Source organism: Tursiops truncatus, chromosome 19, assembly GCF_011762595.2.
Source record: "Tursiops truncatus isolate mTurTru1 chromosome 19, mTurTru1.mat.Y, whole genome shotgun sequence".
NCBI classification, from domain to species: domain Eukaryota; kingdom Metazoa; phylum Chordata; class Mammalia; order Artiodactyla; family Delphinidae; genus Tursiops; species Tursiops truncatus.
The window spans coordinates 37089893-37111755 of NC_047052.1; positions in this window are offsets into that span (position 1 = coordinate 37089893).

A 21863-nucleotide genomic window follows, 5' to 3' on the forward strand; every position below is an offset into this window, starting at 1 on the left:
AGACTCAAATCAACAGAATTAGAAATGAAAAGGGAGAAGTAACAACTGACACTGTAGAAATACAAAGGATCATGAGAGATTATTACAAGCAACTATATGCCAATAAAATGGACAACCTGGACGAAATAGACAAATTCTTAGAAATGCACAATGTTCCAAGACTGAACCAAGAAGAAATAGAACATCTGTGCAGACCAATCAGAAGCAATGGAATAGAAACTGTGATTAAAAATCTTCCAACAAACAAAAGCCTAGGACTACATGGCTTCACAGGTGAAGTCTATCAAACATTTAGAAAGAGCTAACACCCATCTTTCTCAAACTCTTCTAAAATATAGCAGAGGGAGGAACACTCTCAAACTCATTCTATGAGGCCACCATCACCCTGATACCAAAACTAGACAAAGATGTCACAGGAAAAGAAAACTACACGCCAATATCACTGATGAACATATATGTAAAAGTCCTCAGCAAAATACGAGCAAACAGAATCCAACAGCACATTAAAAGGATCATACACCATGATCAAGTGGATTTCATGCCACTTGATCATGAGAAAGCTCCATCTCTGGAGTTCATTTAGGGGGTGCTCTGTCTTCTGTGGGCAGACAGGAAAGGAATCCCCTCTCTTCATTCACCCTGAAACAATGGTCTCTTGCCTCTAAGGCAGGTTCAGACTTTTTCCCATACTCCCTTCTGGTTAGCTGTGGTACACTAGCCCCCTTCAGGCTGTGTTCATGCAGCCAACTCCAGTCCTCTCCCTGGGATCTGACCTCTGAATCCCAAGCCTCAACTCCCAGCTCCCACCTGCCCTGGCAGGTGAGCAGACAAACCTCTCAGGCTGGTGAGTGCTGGTTGGCACCAATCCTCTGTATGGAAATCTCTCCACTTTGCCCACTGAACCCTTGTTGCTGTGCTGTCCTCCATGGCTCCGAAGTTCTCCCCCCGGCCCACCCCCCATCCCCACCAGTGAGCGGGCTTTCTAGTGTGTGGAAACTTTTCCTCATTCACAGCTCCCTCCCAGAGGTGCAGGTCCCATCCCTATTCTTTTGTTTCTGTTTTTTCTTTTCTCTTTTGCCCTACCCATGTACGTGGAGATTTTCTTGCCTTTGGGAAGTCTGAGATCTTCTGCCAGCATTCAATAAGCGTTCAGTAGGAGTTTTTCCACATGTAGATGAGGAAGGTGATCTCCACGTCTTACTCCACTGCCATCTTGAAGGTCCCCACTGCCCATTTTTTAAATTGGAGTGTTCTCTCTCTCTCTTTTTCTTTTTGCCATTGAGTTGTATGGGTCAATTATATCTTTGGATATCAGCCCAAATATTTTCTCCCATTCAGTTGGTTGCCTTTTCATTTTGTTTATGGTTTCCTTTTATTTTGATGTAGTCCCGCTTGTTTATTTTCACTTTTGTTTCCTTTGCTTTTGGTATCAAATGCAAAAAATCTTCAACAAAACCCATATCAAGCGATTACCATCCATGTTTTCTTCTAGGAGTTTTATGGTTTCAGGTATTACATTCAAGTCTTTAAACCATTTTGAGTTAACATTGGTGTATGATGTAGGATAGTGGTCCAGTTTCACTCTTCGGCATGTGGCCATCCTGTTTTCTCAACACCATTTATTGAAGACACTGACCTTTCCCAATTGTATTTCTTGCTTCCTTTGTTGTAAATTAATTGACCATATATGAGTCAGTTTATTTCTGGGCTCTCTATTCTGTTCCATTAATATGTGTCTGTTTTTATGCCAATATCATAATGCTTTGATAACTATAACTTTGTAATGTAGTTTGATACCATGGCGCATGATGCCTCCAGCTTTGTTATTCTTTCTTAAGACTGATTTGGCTATTTGGGGTCTTTTGTAGTACCATACAAATTTTAGATTTTTTTGTTCTATTTCTGGGAAAATGCCATTTGGAATTTTGATAGGGATTTCTTTTAATCTATAGATTGCTTTGGAGAGAATGGACATTTTAATAATATTAATTCTTTCAGTTTACTGGCACAGAATATTTTTCCATTTATCAATATTTTTGTCTTCTTCACTTTGTTTTGCTAATGTTTTAGAGTGTTCAGTGTACAGGCCTTTCACCTTCTTGGCTCAGTTTATTTTTATGTATGTTATTCTTTCTGATGTAATTATAAATGGGATTATTTTCTTAATTTCTCTCTCAGTTCATTATTATTGTATAGAAATGTAACAAATTTTTGGATTCATCTTTTTTAGAACTCTCTTGTCTTCCTAGATCTGGATATCGGTTTCCTTCCTTACATTAGGGAAGTTTTCATCCATTTATTTCTTCAAATAAGTTTTCTGCTCCTTTTTCTCTCTCTTCTCCTTCTGGGATCCCTAGAATGTGATGTTAGTCTGCTTGATATTGTCACATAAGTTCTCAAGCTGTCTTCACTTTTTAAAATTCATTTTTCTTTCTGCTGTTCTGATTGGGTGAGGTTGTTGTTGTTGTGGGGTTTTTTTCCTGTTTTCTGTCTTACTGATTCATTTGCCTGCTGTTACACCTCTCTAGTGTATTTTTCAGTTTAGGTATTGTATTCTTCAGCTATGTGACTACTGTTTGGAATTTTCTTTTATTTTCTCTCTTTGTTGAAGTTCTCACTGTTTTCAGCCATTCTACTCCCGAGTTTGGTGAGGATCATTATGATGATTAGTTTGAACTCTTTATCAGGTAAATTATTTACTGTTTCATTAAGGTTTTTTTTTTTTCCTGAGGTTTTATCTCGTTCTTTCATTTGGAACATATTCCTCTGTTTCTTCATTTTGCTTGACTCTCTTTACTTGTCTGTGCAGTAGATAAAACAGCCACCTGTCCTAGTCTTGAAGGAGTGGCCTTATGTAGGAGAGGAACCTTATTGTTCAATCTTGTTTCATTTCTTGGTTGTCTCTCAAATATCTGTGATGGTCCAAGCAACCTATATTATTGTTAATGGCTTCTAGTTGTTGAAGGTGTGCCAAACCTCTCAGTGTCTCAGAGGGGAAGAGCTCAGTCTGCACCTAGATTCAGGTTGCTTGGAAGTCTGAATGTCAGGCAGTGAAGTTTAAAGTATGCAAGTATATACGGTACTATGGGACTGCAAATGTATACCCCACTGGCCACCAGCTTCAGGCCATCGAGAGGTGTCCCCTGAGTGGCAGTCACAAAAATCAGCCTCCAGATGCATACAACCTTCTATCTTGGAGACACTACTAAGCTGTAGTGAGGTAGAGGGAGAGCACAAAGCTGCTGTGTCCTTGCCTATGTTCCCTGGGGACATATCTGTAGGACCCTAGATGTGTGCCAAACCGAAAGCCTGCTTTTCAGGCCAGAGCTCCGGGAGAAGCAATTAGGACTCTTTTATAGAAAGACTGTGAATGTGTTTCAGTCTCTTGTCTGTGCAGTGCTCTGGGGGTTTTAGCCTTACTGGAACTGTCTCTCTGATTGTTCCAGTCTCATTGTACCCAGGGTTGCAAGCGCCTTGTCCACCTAGCCAGGTGATCAAGGGGATTCCCTTGGCAAAACTGTGACTGAGGTACCAGAAGTAAAAACTGGGGCAGACATATGTTAAGCTCCCCTCCAGGATATCTGGTTCTCTGAAGCACAACAGAAGGAAAGCAGGAAGTTGGCACTTTCCTCTGATATCTCTGGAAAGGACTGCAGTCAGCCCTTTGATGTGTCTTTAATTAGAAGCCTACTCCTCAAGCTGCAAGTACGCTTCACATGAAGTTTTAGCTCCTGAGTCTGTTGTCTCTTCCTATGCCCTCTAGGTGGTAGTCATTTAGGAAGTTTTTCTCCATTTGTTACAGTCCTGTTGGACCCACAGATGTAAGACCCAATGGACACCAGAATCAGAAGATATAGAGGTGTTCCTTGGTTGCTGCCACAAAAATTTGGGCACAAAACATAAAACCAGGGCAAAAGAGCTCCTTTTCTGGAGACACTGACACTGTGCAACATGGTAGAGGAGAGTGTGAAGATGACACCCAGCCATTGGAGAGATTAAGAGGGAGAAAATAGAGATGGCACCCATGGTGAAAGGAAAAGAAAAAAGAAAAGAAAAAATTGACATCTCTCAGCTGGAGCAAAGTAGAGGGAGAGCATGAAGATAGTGCCCACTGGCTAGAGCACAGCGGCAGGAGAGTATAAAGATGGCACTCTCCAGTCTTTGTTGTCTAATAGCACTCTTTCACAAAGCATGGGTGCCCCTCAATAGGCTGCTTCCATGCTAGGCCCTGGGATGAGTGAACTTAAGCACCTAAGCCTTTTAAGAGCTTTTTCTCCATTTGCTATAGCCTTGGGAATCCGAAGGATATGAGCCCCACTGGTTTTCAAAACTAGTTGTTTTGAGGGTTCATCTCTCAGGTTCAGTTCTTAAAGGTTGGGGGTGACTGATGTGGAATTCAAACCTCCTCAGAGAGAAACTCCAGGTTTTGATTTCCTTGCTGAATGTGGGTTGCCACAAAATGGGAGGGGTTATGCTGATATTGCATCTCCTGCATAGGTATGCCTCTCCTACCCACTTTGATATGGACCTTCTCTCATTCACCCAATGTATAGGTGTTTCTCAGCCAGTTTTTAGGGTTTGTTTTTGTTTTTCAGAGAAAGTTGTTCCATATGTTGCTGTAGATTTGGTGTGTTTGTGGGAAGACGTGAGTTCAGGATCCTGTTATGTCACCATCTTGAATGGGAACCTGTATTATTTCTTTAAATAGTTTTTGTCCTCCTTTCTCTCTCTTCTCCTTCTGGGACTCCTATAATACATATATTATTTCTTTTGATCATATCCCTAAGTCCTGTAGGATTTCTTTACTCCTTTTCATTATTTTTTCTCCCCTGACTGGATTCTTTCAAATGACTTGTCTTCAATTTTACTTACTCTTTTTGCTGCTTTGTCAAATCTGTTGCATCTCTGTGTTGAATTTTTCAGTTTAGTCATTGTATTCTTCAGTTCTAGGATTTCTGGGGTTTTTTTTTTTAATGTTTTTTATTTCTTTGTTGAACATCATTTTACTCATGAATTTTTTGGTTAGTTTTCTTTAGTTTTCTATTTTGTGTTCTTGTAATTCACTGAACTTTAAGATGATTATTCTGTACTCAATGTCAGTTAATTCATTGGTATCCATTTCCTTAGTGCCAGTTATTGCAGCGTGAGTAGCTTCCTTTGGTGGTTTCATGTTTCCCTGGTTCTTCGTGTTCCTTGTATTCTTGCATTGATATCTACATGGTTGAGGGAGTGGTCACTTTTTCCAGTCTTTACAGGTTTACTTCAACAGGGAAATCCTTAACTTGTCATCCTAGGGAACTGGATGGGTCAGCTGATAGCATCCAGGAGTTGATGGGGTTTGCTGCTGGGGTCTCTTGTTAGGTGGGCCACTGCCTGTGTTCTGAGGTCTGCTGGTTCCATTGGCTAGGCTCCCTGGTTGGATGGGTACACTGTCTGTGTTCTGCATTCAGGTGTTGCTACTGGCGGGGCTTAGCTGTCAGGTGGGGTTGTTGGCAGGATTCTACAGTTAGGTGGGATCACTGGTTGGGCTCCCTTATTGGACTGTGCTGCTAACTGGACTCTGGAATTGGATGAGGCTGCAGGCTGGGCTCCATGATCAGGTGGAACCACTGATTGTGCTCTTTAGTCAGCTGGAGTCATAGGCTGTACTCCACTTGGTGGTGCTACAGGTTGGTGTTAAGGCAGGGCCACAGTTAGGGCTGCAAACTGTGCTCTGCAGTTGGGTGGAATCGTGAGCTGGGATCTGGGAATAGGTGAGGTCACAGACTGTACCTCCCTGTTGATCAGGGCTTCAAACTGGGCTCTGCAATTTCCCAGGGGTCACTGGCCAGGCTCCCTTTTTGGGCATGTCACTGGCTTGTCTTTTGGGTGATTACAGTTCGATGGGGCTGTTGGCTTCACCTTCTGGTTGGGGCACTGGCTATGCTCCATGGTTGGGTGGGGTTGCTGGATAGAATTTACTGCTAGTCTGTATTGCTGGCTGGGAACCCTAGTGCTGACTGTGCTCCCTGACCAGATGTGGCTGTTGGTTTGGCTGTGTGGGTGTACATAGCTGTTGTTAGGCTTTCTGGTCAGATGAGATCATAGGCAGGGGTGTAGTACCAACTACTGCCAAAATCTATGCTCTGGTCACTATGAGTACTGCCACCCTTCTTCGTTGCATGTGGCTGTTTCACCTGGCTGACCCCTGGTCATCTAGCCTTGCCAATTCCTCTAGTGTTCCTTGTGAGGTGAGACTGAAGTGGGCCTCCCAGTAGTGCCCTGGAATACTGGGACAGCTGAATGCCTGCTTTGGTCTCTCTTTTTCACACTGGAGGAAACACAGGCTCAGGTGGGCCCTCTCAGTGTGGTCATGTGCCAGCCTGAGGGAAGGTCAACATGGTCAAAATCACTCCTTTTACTCTTCTAATGCAGTCTTTCTCAGCTTTGTGCTCCAAGACACTGTTTCAGCCTCACCCTTGGGTTCTGAGATTTTCACAGAGGTGTTCTTATCTGTGGATAGTTGCTGATATATATATTGTGAGGGGAACTAGGGGACAAGGGACTTCTTTTTCCACCATCTTGCTGATGTCACCAGTTCCTCTGGAGAATTTCTAGATTTTCTGTTTTACTCCATTTTTCTGAAATTTTATAATGATGTGAATGGGAGTCTATTTTTAATCTGTTGTGCTTGGCAATAACACTCTCAAATTAGAGTAATATCTTTTAGATATATGGGATTTTCTTGAATTTTCTTTAGGATTCCTCCCCTCCACCCACACTGCCATGTTATCCTTTTCCTCTTTCTAGGATTCTCATTATCTGAACCTCTTAGACTAATCTCCTCATTTCTTTCCATCTCTTTATGTTCTATGTTTTGGAATATTTTCTCAAGTTTACCCTTCATCTTGTCTTTTGAGGGCTTTTTCTCTGCTCTTATATTTTCTATTTCCTAGTATTTTTCTACACTTCTTTGCTAAGAGTTTTTCTTCTTTTATCTGCTAATAATTGTTTTTTGCAAGTTTCTTCCCTTTGCACACTCTTTATTTCACAACAGTTGTCTTTTTCTTTCTGGCCTCTGTCATTAACATTAGAAGTATTTCCCCCAAAATCTGGCTGTCTGCCCATGTTTAATAGTGGGGAGACTAAAATGGTGATTAGAAGCCCTAAGTGGATGTGTATGTATGTGCTCTCTGCATTTGGACTTTAATGAAGAACTATAATTAAAGGCTGGGCCATTTCATTTGGTAATCTCTGTGTCTGTATCTTTTAGGCTCCTTCTCTTGTGGTAATCAGATGCCCCAGAGAAGGCTTTTCTAATTTTCTGACTAAGAGAATAATCCTGTTGCCAGTTTTCTTGATGTGAAGAAAGAATGCTGAGGTCCTTAATATTTAAAATGTTAACTTTTTTATATCTCCTGTTTTCATTATGGAGAGCCAACTTGAAACTCTGTGTGTGTGTGTGCATGCACACACACACATATGTTCATGTTCTGTGTCAAGAACACTGTAGCCTGTGTCTTGTCTTCTGCTTTCTGTTTCTGGAGCAAAAGGGAGGGCATTTGTCTTGCTCCTTCCTTGGTGATAAGAATAATATCCTTAGTAAGGTCTGAGCTGAAAATGGCTCTCCTAATAAAGATCTGTTTATTCTCCATTAGCACCCCTGAATCTATTCTCGCTCATTCTCTGCTCTGCTCCATGCCCTGCCAGTGTCATCACCTGGGATTCCCCTTACCTCTGGCTTCTGTTTAGATTTGGCCAATAAGAGGTATCAGCAAAGAATCAGAGGGTGGAAGAGAGAGAGAGAGGAGAAATATAACACTGCCACTTCCTCTGCTCTGTGCCATGACTCTGACAGCAGATGTGTCCCTCCATGTCTACAGCTCCTTCTAAGCAGCCCTCCACCATGACTTCTGCTCTCAAGGAAGGCTGGTAATGGGTGCAAGCTCTTTCTATTGTCCAGGTGCCTGAACATTCCTTGTTTCTTAGCCATAAAAGTAGTTGTTTCTCCATTGGGAACATTTAGGATAAATTATTTCCTGCTAGGACACTGACTTATGGCTACAAAGAAAAATAGGGGTCAAGCTATTTCTTGGCTATTACTATTACATTCCTGTCATCCCTGAACTTCTGCAGCTCATGTGATTTACTCTTTGTAGCAAACACTGTACTTGTCATGAAGGGATCACACTTTTATACTCAAGGTCAGGTGAAAGAATGGGCTTTTCAAATTCCTGGAGTTCTAGATAACTTAGCTTTAATCCCTGATGTTTAAACTATGTTATAGGAATTCTCTCTAAAATATATAAAGCAGACATTTTTCTTCTTCCAGGGTGTCCTGATTATCACTAGGGAAATCAATGGACTTGTCTGGCTATGTTGATTTAAATGAAAAACTTAAGGGGATTGGGCTTAATGGAAATGCAAGCTAATATACTCCTGGGAATTTCTTTCAAAGGTGAAATCCCTGATCTCAGCTTATGTTTGATGCTACTTACTCTTCATCTGAAAGGAGTCTCCTGCATAGTCTCCTCTGTTTAGAGACCTTACTTTCCTAACATTTCCCTAGTGCTTCTGAGTCTGGTGAGCTTGCTCTCCTCTTGGGAAGACAGGAGTCTGGGAGGGTGGTGATGGTGAGGGCTAGAGAAATTTAACATTCCCTTTGTGTGCAGGAGTACAGTCAGGTTAAATATGTAGTTTCAAAAATTTAGAGATAGCTCTGGTAAAGGACAGGGGCTTGTTACTGGACCTGCCAGCCTTTTGGTAGTCATGGCATTTCTCTTTGCCTTGGGTGTCCCTTGGCTTTCATTTGAAAGGTGGACTATATCTATCCTTCCACTACTTTCTTGGTATGACCAATCTGCTTCTAGCATCAAATACAAACTGAGATGAGAGATTTCATTTAAGAAAAAAATTCCCGTGAGTATTTTGGTCTCTGTTTCATATTCAGCCCAATCTCTTAAAAACTTCCCTCAGACCCTGTGCTTACACTCACCCTCTGTTCCTGTGCACTGGTCCTTCCTTACGTTCCAGAATTTCCCCATGCTCTCTCTTCAGCCAAACCCACTCTATCCATTCATAACAAAGTCCACCTCTATCTCTTCCAGAAAACCTTCCATGATCTCTCCAGCCTCAGATATTCTTTCCTCAGTCTGATATTTTCTAATATTTTGATATTTCCTCAGGTACCAAATTGTGTAGGTAAAACCCTGTTGTACTTCCTTTCATGTATATGTGAGTGCTTCAGTTCTTTGCTAAACTACAAACTCTTGGCAGGTAAAGCTCATGTGTCTTCCTTCTGTTGTAACCTACTCAACACCCAGCACAGCACCAGGCATGTAGCCTGGTGCATGTTTGTTAACTCAATAGCTAACTTATTTATTAGTATGCTATCTGCTCCATTTTTCTAAAAGCTCTAAGTAGATGTTTAAAAAGTAGTACTTTAATTTCCTAGACTGTGTTTGGTATAAAATATTTCAAACAGTGTGAACTGTACCTGGGTAGAAATGTCAAGGGGGCAATAAATTATGCACTTTCTCATTCCTAGGTAAAACTAAATTTTTGGATGATTTTTTGACAGAATTATGTGAAAATGTAACCATTATGAGAATCATAAGTAAAGCTGTTCGGATGCTTGAGGCAAAAGGAAGAGTGACTGGCAAGTAATGGGGAAAAAGCAAAGCACATGTCTGGATTAAGAGTCTCCAGGTGATAGAGAAACAGTCCCATGCTGGCACCTTGTGGGTTTTAATGGGCTCCCTCTGCCAATCTTCTGTTTGCTCCCATGATATGGAGGCCAATTCTGAACATTTTGACTTGTTATGAATTGACTTCCCAGCATTGATTTATGTGCTGACCCTGACTGGGGAGATGCTTGGAGGAGTTTCCTCATGGTGCTCTGACTGCATAGGTTATTTGTTCACATCCTTTTAATCACATGTGTTGTAACCATAAATAGTAACATCCTGTATTTTGTTCTATAGAAGGATAAGGCTCTAGTGAAGTGCAGTTAATCAAACCTACAGAAGAGGAATGTATCCTAAAAGCTTAATTAAATATGGAATTGGGTGAGAATCTACCCTCTTATGCTTTTAGTTTAATTCCAGAAAAGAAAAAATGAGACAGCAATGTTCGACTGAGAGTGAGTGGGTTGGAACCAAACACAATTTAACATCAACAATAGTGATCTTTTACCCACAGACTATATTTTAAAGAGGACAAAGTACTTTCACACCAATTATATAATTTATTTCTGCCAGTAACCTTTACAAGCAGAGCAGATATTGAGAATATTTTATTATATTTATTTTTCACTATAAAAGCATATTTTTGCATACCAGAATATTTATAGAATAGAGAAAAAAGGGGGAAATACAGCATTATTTCATTATTTCCATTTAGTTTTTAAAGATGTATCCTTTTCTTATTATATTGTTGTAATTAGTTGGAATCCAGATTTCTTCACCTAATATTGTAATGTAAGCATTTGCCTGTGTTTTTCTATGCTCCTCATAGTAATAACTTTTAATGGACTTATCATATTTTACTCTATATTTCATTTATTTTCAATTTTTCTGTTATTCTAAATAGTATTGAAAGGAACATTTTAGTTCACATAATTTTTGGTATTTAAGACTTCCCCCACTAATACTGAATTCCTGGAAGTGGAATTACTGGAGCAAAGGGTCTGAACATCTTTAGTGTGTTCTGATTCTTACTATCAGATTGTTTTCAGAGGGTTGGGCAAGTAAGTGTACATACTGGTTTGTGTGTGCCAGTTCTCTACAGGCTCATCAGAAATAGGGAAGTGAACTTTTAAATTACCAATGTAATACACGAAAAATGGTTTTTCATTGGTATTCTTATTTGAAGTTTTATTACTGTGAAATTGATCATTTCTCCATGTTTGTTTTCTAGTTACATTTGAAGGACAGACACTTTTATGCTCATTTTACAAATGAAGAAACCACTTCAGAGAAGTTAAGTGTCTTGCCTATGGTGACACAGCTAGTGAGTGGCATGCTGAAATGTAGATGCCAGGCTCCTAATTCTCCATCTAGGCTTTGTCTTATTTGAGCATTAGTCCCAGCTCTGTCACCATCTTCCTTGGGGATGTCTTCTCATTTCCTCAACCCTCACTCTCACTATCTGCAACATGAAATACTTAGACTGGAATCAGTGGTTTTCATTTTAAAATATAATTAAGTTGAAGAAGATTTTCTTCAAATGAATCTTGTGGTAAAACTCAATATATGAAACTGCTAAAGCAAAGCTACTCTGAGTTGACTGACAAGAGGACCGGAGGTCAAGGTTACTACCTCCTGTCTCCCTCAGAATCTCCATAGCACATTCTAATGTGCTTCCCTGAGACATTTGGGTATCATTTGGTCCAGTTCTTTTCTTCTTATTTTTTTCCCCAGTTTTTTTTTTGTTGTTGTTGTTGTTCTTTTTAGATGTAAATGACATTTAGCACTGTGTAAGTTTAAGGTGTAAAGCATAATGACTTACATATATTGTGAAATGATCTGGTGGTTTTCAAGCAGTGCTCCTATCATCCCATTTAGCTTTGATACTCTCTCAACTAGAATGACTCAGACTTTCCAGGATATATTTTAAACTTATTTTCTTGTTCCTTTGTTAGCTTACCCACAAGTGACTGATATCTGAGAATTTCTATTTCTGATGATAGAAGGCTCATGATATCATGAAGAGAAAACTGAGTTTAGATCCAGGACACCTAGATCCTTCTTCCTATTACATATGGGCTTTCTGTTAGTTTCTCCTTCTAAAAAGGAAAGAGTCATCTCTGATTCTCCAACCACGTAGAGTTGTTGTGAGGATCACAAAATGTTAAGTTGTGTGTGTGTTCTCCTTCTCTCTTTCTAGCCATATGGTAGGTTAACTTCCCTGCTTCTTTTGCAGGTGGACACAGCCATGTGATTTGCTAGCCAATAATATGCTTGTGAAGTGACGTGTGTCATTTCTGGGTGGAAGTTTTAAGAGCCAGTGCACAATTCACCATGTTCATTCTTCTGTGCTGTAGTGATTATGAAAGTGTATGTCAAAATTAGGTCCTGGTCAGCTTGGGTTTGAGTGATTATTATGAGCCAAGAGCCTGGGATATCTAAACTGTCCTGGAACATAATCAAGAAATAAAGGTTTGTTGTGATAAGCTTTGAGATATTAAGGCTTTTTGTTATTACAACAAAACCTAGTCCATCTTAACTAGTAAAGTGTGTGTGATGACAATTAACATTATCAATGAAACGTCTTCCTCATTTTTAAAGTTGCTGAAGCCCTGGAAACGTAGAAAACACAATTCCCTAAACATGTTTTGTTTTTATTAAATCTTCTCCATTATGGTTTATTACAGGATATTGAATATAGTTCCTTGTGCTATACAGTAGGACCTTGTTGTTTATACATTCTATATATAATAGTTTACATCTGCTAATCCCAAACTCTCAATCCATCACTCTCCCTCTCTCCTTTCCCCTTGACAACCATAAGTCTGTTCCCTGTGTCTGTGAGCCTGTTTCTGTTTTGCTGATAAGTTCATTTATGTAATATTTTAGATTCCACATGTAAGTGATATGATATGGTATTTGTCTTTCTCTTTCTGACTTACTTCACTTAGTAGTATAATCTGTAGATCCATCCATGTTGCTGCAAATGGCATTATTTCCTTCCTTTTTATGGCTGAGTAGTATTCCACTGTCTATATATACCACATCTTCTTTATCCATTCATTAGTTGATGGACACTTAGGTTGCTTCCATATCTTGGCTATTGCAAGCAGTGCTGCTATGAACATAGGGGTGCATGTATCTTTTCAAATTATAGTTTTTTCCAGATATATGCCCAAGAGTGTGACTCCTGGATCATATGGCAACTCTATATTTAGTTTTTTGAGGAAGCTCCATATTGTTTTCCATAGTGGCCGCACCAATTTACATTCCCACCAACAGTGTAGGAGGCTTCCCTTTTCTCCACACCCTCTCCAGCATTTGTTATTTGTAGACTTTTTAATGATGACAGTTCTGACTGGTGTGAGATGGTACCTCATTGTAGATTTGATTTGCATTTCTCTGATAATTAACAATGATGAGAATCTTTTCATGTGCCTATTGGCCATCTGTATGCCTAAAGACTAGTTTTGAACTGCACAATCGGAAACACATTTAGCAATCACCGTAAGATTTGTAAAATCTTTTCTCTTGCAAGTTTAAGGGCAAGAAGGATAGTGAAACAACACGTTGGCCAGATATCTGATTCATCTCTCCCTCCCCAGATACAGAATCTTCAGGTGTTTACAGAATGACTGTAAACAGAGATTCAAGATGTCTAAACTAATCTCTTACTAATCTTCTTATTCTCCCAGTGAGTTCAGGAAATCAGTGAGTTGAGCATTGCAGAGCATGCACGGTTATGAGAGAAATGTGTTGGGAAAGAGATATTTTGCAAAAAGATTTCACCTGTGCTTTATCTCAACACAGTTACCATAGTACAAAAACGGTGCTTTGAGAAGTGTTACTGATAAGGAATAAATTCATCCTTACCTTATAAAACTTGAAAGTGATGCTTTGTAGAAGTTACAGAGGTAAGCATGGCCTGGTGGTGCAGTGGGGCTGGCTCTTTAACCAACACCAAAGTGTCCTGTACACCTCACAGCACTTTCTGGGCCTCAGGTCCCTCATCTGTAAAATGAAGGTTCTAATTCCCTACCTACTGCTTCAGGATGAAATGAATACATATAAGATTATTTTTAAAAAGGGCAATTTTGTACTGAGTTGTTACTATCTGAAATTTCTATTCAATTTGTTTGGAAGCTTTTTTACTCAGACTCCTTAAGTCACAAGTGACAGGAAACCCATTCAAACTGTCTTGAAAACACTGTAAAACATTTAAGAGAAAGCATGAAAGGGGATTTGATTGCAAACTCCAGGGGCTCCAACGCTGCTCATGCTTCTCTCCATCTCCTGTGCTTCTCTAATGGGCAGCTTCCCTCTGCGTAGTGACCTCTGCAATCTCCAGTTATGGGAAATGGAGTGCTTCTCAGTACTGAAGCCCCTGCATTGGGTCACACTCTGTGTGACTTGGCTTGGTTTGGATAACGTGTTCATCCCTGGACATGTGAGGGGAGGAGAGTCCATTCATGTGGGGAGAGGTGGTTTCCAAAAAGAAAAATGAAGCACTGGGTGACCAAAACCAGCGGGGGTCCACACAGGAGGTGAGAGTATTCTTCTACCTGCCTTCTGAGGTTCAGGACTCTGAAAAGATGACTGCCACCTCAGCAGCCTTGGCATTGGGGTCTGTTTAGCTCTTAATCTTCTGTTTGTAGCCAGGGCTCAAGAGTCTTTAGAAAAAGTTGTTGGGGACATTCTCTAAGCTGCTGCAGCCACATAACTAAATTTATGAGATGTGATGAGGGGAATAGGAAAGGATGTCATCTTCGATGTTGAATTGCAAGAAAGAATTTTTTAAAGCTACTATTCATTCTGTAACCTGCTGGAGTTTACACTGGAAATGATCTCAAAGAAGAGTATGTATGGACCCAGTGGCTGGAATTCAGGAGAAATGGATGCCTTTGCATTACACCTCCCCCACCTGCCCCATCCGTCAGGGCAAGCTGATTCAAATAGGCTTTGTATACCTGGCACCGAGCAAGGGGCTGGGAGCATGGTACAGGTTAGATAGTTGTAGACCTTGCCCTAGGGAGCTTCTAATGTTATTAGAGATGAAACTTCAACACAGAAAAAAGCTATAGACCATCAGAAACACATTAGATATAATTGGGTTTGCGGTTTGCAAAGAGCGCTGTGGGTTTAGGGAGGGGAAGAAGCAAGTTTACTAGTGGAGCAAAGAGAGGCCCCGTGGAGGAGGAGTGGAGAAATGGTTTAAAAATTCCAAGGTTGCAGCTCATCATGTGCCCGGTACTGCTCAGCACTGTACACCTTCCAAGAGTTCTCTCACTTCCTATCCTCTGCAGGGGGTTACTAATAAGACCCTCACTTTATAAATGGGGGTCTGGGCTCAGAGATATTAAAGTCATGCAGTAGGAATGGGAGAGTCAAACCAGTGGCCTGGACATCACCTACTGCTTCCTGCTCAGCTCACCTGTGACAACTTTGAGTCAAGGTTTTGAGACAACAACCATAATGATCCTGGCTCTTTGTCAAGGATGTGCCAGGAAGAACACCTCAAATAAGTGGTTCAGCCACAGCCTTGACAGTTATCTTAAATTAACATTTTTTAGTGATTAAATATTCTCTATATTAATGGATATTTTTTATATTAAAAAAGTAGATTAAACTTTTAAAGTTTTAGAATAAATACTATAATTTGTTGTAATTAATGCAATATAGAAAGCTTTTGAAAAATGAGAATTTCTGTTTAAGTTATACTTTAGGTTTTTTCTTAAGAAAATTATAACTGTGAAATTAAGAAGTCTTAGAGAATCAGTACAGTAACTTCCACTGACCTGGAAAACCCAGTAATCCAGTACTATCCCAGGCTAGACATGCAAGATTACTGGATTTTTATGGTACATTACCTTCTTGAAAACTTATGGTACACATTTATGTTTAATACTTAGGTCCTGAAACACAAGTAGTCATAAATTATTCCATTTTACTTAAACCACATTTTCCATCCAAATATATTTGATCACAGGTGAAAATTAAACCTCAATTAAAACTACTCTAAACAATACAGGACTTTTTATCTTAAGTGAGTAAAAAAAATAGGGCAGTTACAGAGTTAATTCAGTGACTCAACAATGACTTCAAGGATACAGACTTATTTCATCTTTTTGTTATGCCATCCAGAGCACATTAACTTATTCCATAGGTTTCCCCCATCGTGGACACTAGGCAAAATAATTTTCAGCTACAAAAGAGGGACATTAAAACGTATTTCTTTGTATCAGAAAAGAAAATTTTCCTTAGAAGCAACATAGCCCTCTCACATCTTATTGAAAAGATCTGGGTCCCATGCTTCTCCATCATTTATTTGTTTAGGGGTACACATGTGACCTAGTTCATCTTCCAGGTCAATCCCTGGAAAGGTGAATGAAATAGTTATGACTGGCTGGTACTAATCAAAGTTCACCCTCTGGAGCTATAGAGTTGCTTTACTCCTTTCTTAAACTGAGTTGTTGCTCAACACCTAAACAAGTTTAGGATTCTATGAAAAAGAAATAAAGGTGAAATTACAGTTGGGAGGCAGCCCTCAGCATCTGCCACAACCTGTCCCTTGTCTCCAAGATTAAGGACGAATGCAACACAAGTTAGGAAACCCAAAATGTCCCCTCTGTTAATAGAGAACAACGCTCCCCCTCCATGTTTGGCTTAATTACCTAGAGATTTGGCTGTGAATACTAGGAGCCATTTGTCAGTCATCATTTCCTCCTGTATCTCTACAGCATTTTTCAAATGGAAACGCAGGAAAGCCATGCCACTCCAGTACTGACAGAGCCCCTGGGGGCCACCAGAACCCCCCAGTCCTTTACAGATCCTGTTTCAGTTAGTGATAGAGCCAGGTGGAAAACCCAAGCACCAGAAGCCCTACATGTGGAAATGGAGAATTCTGGAATCTAGTTCATGTGGGCTCTGGACATGAGAAGGTAAAGAGAAATGGAAAACCTGGTCAACTTTTCACATTGTGAAAGCAGCAATGTCCTTTGACTTGCCTGCTTCACCAAAGTCTCTTCCAGCCTTTTCTCTTGTTTCATCTTTGGGTTGATAGTCATTTTTTTCATGAGTGCAATAAATGCAACTTTGTGGGTTTTTTTTACAACTAAACTTAATTTCATTTATGAGTCCCCATTCTTGTGGGTGATGAAAATTCCAGTCAATCAGTGTTTTTGCACTTTCAAGGGGTTGAGTCTAGTTCTGAGGGGGCTTCTATAGTGTTGAGGGATCAGGTCCTTGCTATGTTCATTGTCCACTTGGCCTGCGAGGCCCTTGTTCTCTTGGCCTCTTCTGTGCATATGTCTTCACCTGGGTTCCCAGGAAGAAGACCTGAGATAAGGACTTGTGTGCAGGTTGTTTATTTGGGAGTTGACCCCAGAGAATTAGTAAGATGGGGGAGGATCATAACATGTTGTGTTACTGAGTTGGTCACACTGTGAACAATGGAGCCCAGTCCCACCAGGACACTTTGAGGAATATGAGGAACTCCTCTCAGAGATTTGCATCTGAGGCCTGACCATTTTTCTATTGTTCTCTACATTGATTGAGGCTGTCTTGTGTGTAGGGGTAACGTTCTTGCACTTCTAGGATGCTTCATGTTCATGCAGCTGGGCTGGCCCCCACCTGCCCACTCCCCACCCTGCTGACAGTGTTGGAGAAACCCTAGCACAGAAAATTAAAGAAATACAGTGTGCACTTGGGCCAAGATGCTATCAACCTGAAGTTAGTCAAAGCCACACTTGCAGCCACAGTGAAATCAGGAGTGCGGCCAAGAGGGTGTGAGAAAGGCACCCTCCTTCCTTCAGTTCTGCAGTGGAGAGTAAGAAGGAAAGAGGGAGAAGAGTAACTTTCTCACCAGTTCCCAAGTGACAGCCACTAGTACTGACCTGTCTTAAGGGACCTCCACCCCACAAATTCAAAGTGCTTCTTACCCTACACCCCATAGTGATAGATTCTGAACATCACTTTCTCAGCTATACCAAGGTCCAGGTGCTCCTGGCATTTTCTTTCTTCAAAATCAAGGGATATTTGAAGACACAGAGTTTGCATCTCCTCACAACTAGGGTGCCTGCCGGACGCTGGTGGGGGCTCTTGATGCCCAAGGAGATGGGAGGAACCCCCAAATGACTGGGTAGGATGTGGAGGGAAAGTGAAGGGGGAAGAGAAGTGGAGGCCAGACAGGACTGGTACCCCTGAGGAGTGTCTGGGAGTGGGGAGGGTTTCCCATGCCTGGAAGGACCCTTGGGGGCTCGGAGGATCAGGAGTTTCCCCTGCCCAACCAGACCCCAGGAAGCTTGCAGGGCTCCCGGTCCAGGTCCTCTGCCCTCTGAGGTCTGCTCTGGGCCATGATGATCCTAGGAGCATAGGAGGGAGGCAGGGGGAGAAGAGAAGATGTGGGCAGGATGGGCCTTCCAGGACTGGAGGATCAGAGGAGGTGCAGAAGGTGTTTCCCCCACCCACTCGGCCCTGGGAAGCCTACTGAGCTCCCAAGCTGTGTCCCCTGCCACGTTGGTCCTGGGGGTGTAGGAGGGAGGTGGAGAAAAGAGGAGAGGCAGACGGGGAGGGGCCCTCCAGGATTGGAGGGACAGGGGAAGTGTTGTGGGCATTTTCCCCACCCACTTGGCTCTGGGAAGCCTGTTGCGCTTCTGGTTCTGGTCCCCTTCAGGGTCTCCCTCTGGCTGCGTGGGTCCTGGAGGCATAGGAGGGGGAAAGAAGAGAGGCCAACGGGGAGGGCCCCTCTGGGATTGGAGGATTGGGGGAATGTGCCTAGCATTTCCACTGCTCACTCAGGCCAGTAAGCCTGCTGGGGTCCTGGACCTGGTCCTCTGCCCTCCAGGCCAGAGACACTCTGGGGTCCCTCCTGCTGTGTTGAACATAATCCCCACCCACCACCACCCCAGGGTCTTTTCTGTCCCTGTGGGTCCTAAGCATAGGCCCTGCCCACCACCTAAACCCTGTATCTACCTAAGCCCCACCCCCCACAGCCAAGGCATTTTCTGGCTTTTTTTTTTTTAACGCCTCTTTTTTACTATTTTGGTTCTGTTTTACCTTCTGGTTGTTGTTCCTTCTATATTTTTACTTTTTTATTCTTTCTAACATATCTGTTAGTTTTCTAATCTTATTTTATTTTTTTACTGTTTTTTTTGTTCTGCTCCTTTTCTCTTTCTTCTTGTTTGGTTTTTTTTTTTTTTTTTTTTTTTTTGCTATCCTACATGGCTTGTGGGATCTTGGTTCATGAGCTGGGGGTCAGGCCAGAGCTCCTGCAGTGGGAGCTCTGAGGCCAAACTACTGGACTAACAGAGAACCTCAGACCCCAAGGAATATTCATTGGAGTGAGGTCTCCCAGAGGTCCTCATCTGTGCATAAAGACCCAGCTCTACCCAACAGCCCACAAACTCCGGTGTTGAAAGCCTCAGGTCAATCAACCAATAAGAGAGGAACACAATCCCACCCATCAAAAAAAAAAAAAAAAGAGGTAAAAAAATATGTCACAGATGAAGGAGCAAGGTAAAAACCTACAAGACCAAATAAATGAAGAGGAAATAGGCAACCTACCTGAAAAAGAATTTAGAGTAATGATAATAAAGATAATCCAGAATCTCAGAAATAGAACAGAGCATGCATTGAGAAAATACAAGAAATGTTTAAAAAGATCTAGAAGAACTAAAGAACAGACAAACAGAGATGAACAACACAATAAGTGAAATGAAAAATACACTAGAAGGAAGCAATAACAGAATAACTGAGGCAGAAGAACTAATAACTGAACTGGAAGACAGAATGGTGGAAATAACTGCTGAGGAGCAGAATAAAGAAAAAAAAGAATGAAAAGAATTGAAGACAATCTCAGAGACCTCTGGGACAACACTAAACACAACAATATTCAAATTATAGGGGTCCCAGAAGGAGAAGAGAAAAAGAAAGGGTCTGAGAAAATATTTGAAGAGATTATAGTGGCAAACTTCCCTAACATGGGGAAGGAAATAGCCACCCAAGACCAGGAAGCACAGACAGTCCTATACAGGATAAACCATAGGAGAAACACCCAGACACATATTAATCAAACTAACAAAAATTAAATTCAAAAATAAAATATTAAAAGCAGCAAGGGAAAAGCAAAAAATAACATACAAAGGAATCTCCATACTGTTACGAGCTGATTTTTCAGCAGAAACTCTGCAGGCCAGAAGGGAGGGGCAGGATATACTTAACGTGATGAAAGAGAAGAACCTACAAACAAGATTACTCTACCCAGCAAGGACCTCATTCAGATTCAATGGATAAATCAAAAGCTTTACAGACAAACAAAAGCCAAGAGAATTCAGGACCACCAAACCAGCTTTGCAACAAATGCTCTAGGTGGGAAACACAAGAGAAGAAATACAAACCCAAAACAATTAAGAAAATGGTAATAGGAACATACATATCAATAATAACTTTGAATGTAAATTGATTAAATACTCCAACCAAAATACACAGACTGGCTGATGCAAAAACGAGACCCACTTCAGACCTAGGGACACATACAGACTAAAAGTGAAGGGATGGAAAAAGATATTCCATAGAAATGGAAATCAAAAGAAAGCTGGAGTAGCAATACTTGTATCAGATAAAAATAGACTTTAAAATAAAGACTGTTACAAGAGATAAGGGAGGGCACTACATAATGATCAATCCAAGGAGATATAACAATTGTAAATATTTTTGCACCCAACATAGGAGCACCTCAATGTATAAGGCAAATGCTTACAGCCATAAAAAGGGAAATCAACAGTAACACAATAATAGTAGGGGACTTTAGGGACTTCCCTGGTGGCGCAGTGGTTGAGAATCTGCCTGCCAAAGCAGGGGACACGGGTTCGAGCCCTGGTCCGGGAAGATCCCACATGCCGCGGAGCAACTAGGCCCATGTGCCACAACTACTGAGCCTGCGCGTCTGGAGCCTGTGCTCCGCAACAAGAGAGGCCGCGATAGTGAGAGGCCCGCGCACCGCGATGAAGAGTGGCCCCCGCTCTCCGCAACTAGAGAAAGCCCTCGCACAGAAACGAAGACCCAACACAGCAAAACTAAATAAATAAATAAATAAATAAATTTATTTAAAAAAAAAATAGTAGGGGACTTTAACTCCACACTTACACCAATGGACAGATCATCCAAACAGAAAATAAATAAGGAAACACAAACTTTAAATGACAAAATAAACCAGATAGATTTCATTGATATCTATAGGACATTCCTCCTGAAAGTGGCAGAATACACTTTCCTCTCAAGTGTACACAGAACATTCTCCAGGATAGATCACATCTTGGATCACAAATCAAGTCTCTGAAAATTTAAGAAAATTGAAATTGTATCAAGCATCTTTTCTGACCACAACACTATGAGATTGGAAATCAATTACAGGAAAAAAAAACTGTAAAAACCACAAATACAAGGAGGCTAAACAGTGAGCTATTAAATAACCAAGAGATCACTGAAGAAATTAAAGAAGAAATTTAAAAAAAAAAGCATAGAAACAAATGACAACAAAAACACGATGACCAAAAACCTATGGGATGCAGAAAAAGCAGTTCTAAGTGTGAAGTTTATAGCAATTCAATCTCACCTCAAGAAACAAGAAAAATCTCAAATAATCTAACCTACACCTAAAGGAACTAGAGAAAAAAGAACAAAGAAAACCCAAAGTCAGTAGAAAGAAAGAAATCATAAAGATCAGAGCAGAAATGAATGAAATTGAAATGAAGAAAACAATAGCAAAGATCAATAAAATAAAAGTTGGTTCTCTGAGAAGATAAACAAAATTGATAAACCTCTAGCCAGACTCACTGAGAAAAAAAGGGAGAGGACACAGATCAATAAAATTAGAAATGAAAAAGCAAAAATCACAACTGACACTGCAGAAATACAAAGGATTATAAGAGACTACTACAAACAACTAAGTGCCAATAAAATGGACAACCACGAAGAAATGGACAAATTCTTGTAAAGGTACAATTTTCCAAGGCTGAACCAGGAAGAAATAGAAAATATAAGTACACCTATCACAAGTAATGAAACTGAAACTCTAACTTAAAATCTTCCAACAAACAAAAGGACAGGAACAGATGATTTCACAGGTGAATTCTATGAAACATTTAGAAAAGAGCTAGCACCTATCTTTCTCAAAATCTTCCAAAAAATTGCAGAGGGAGG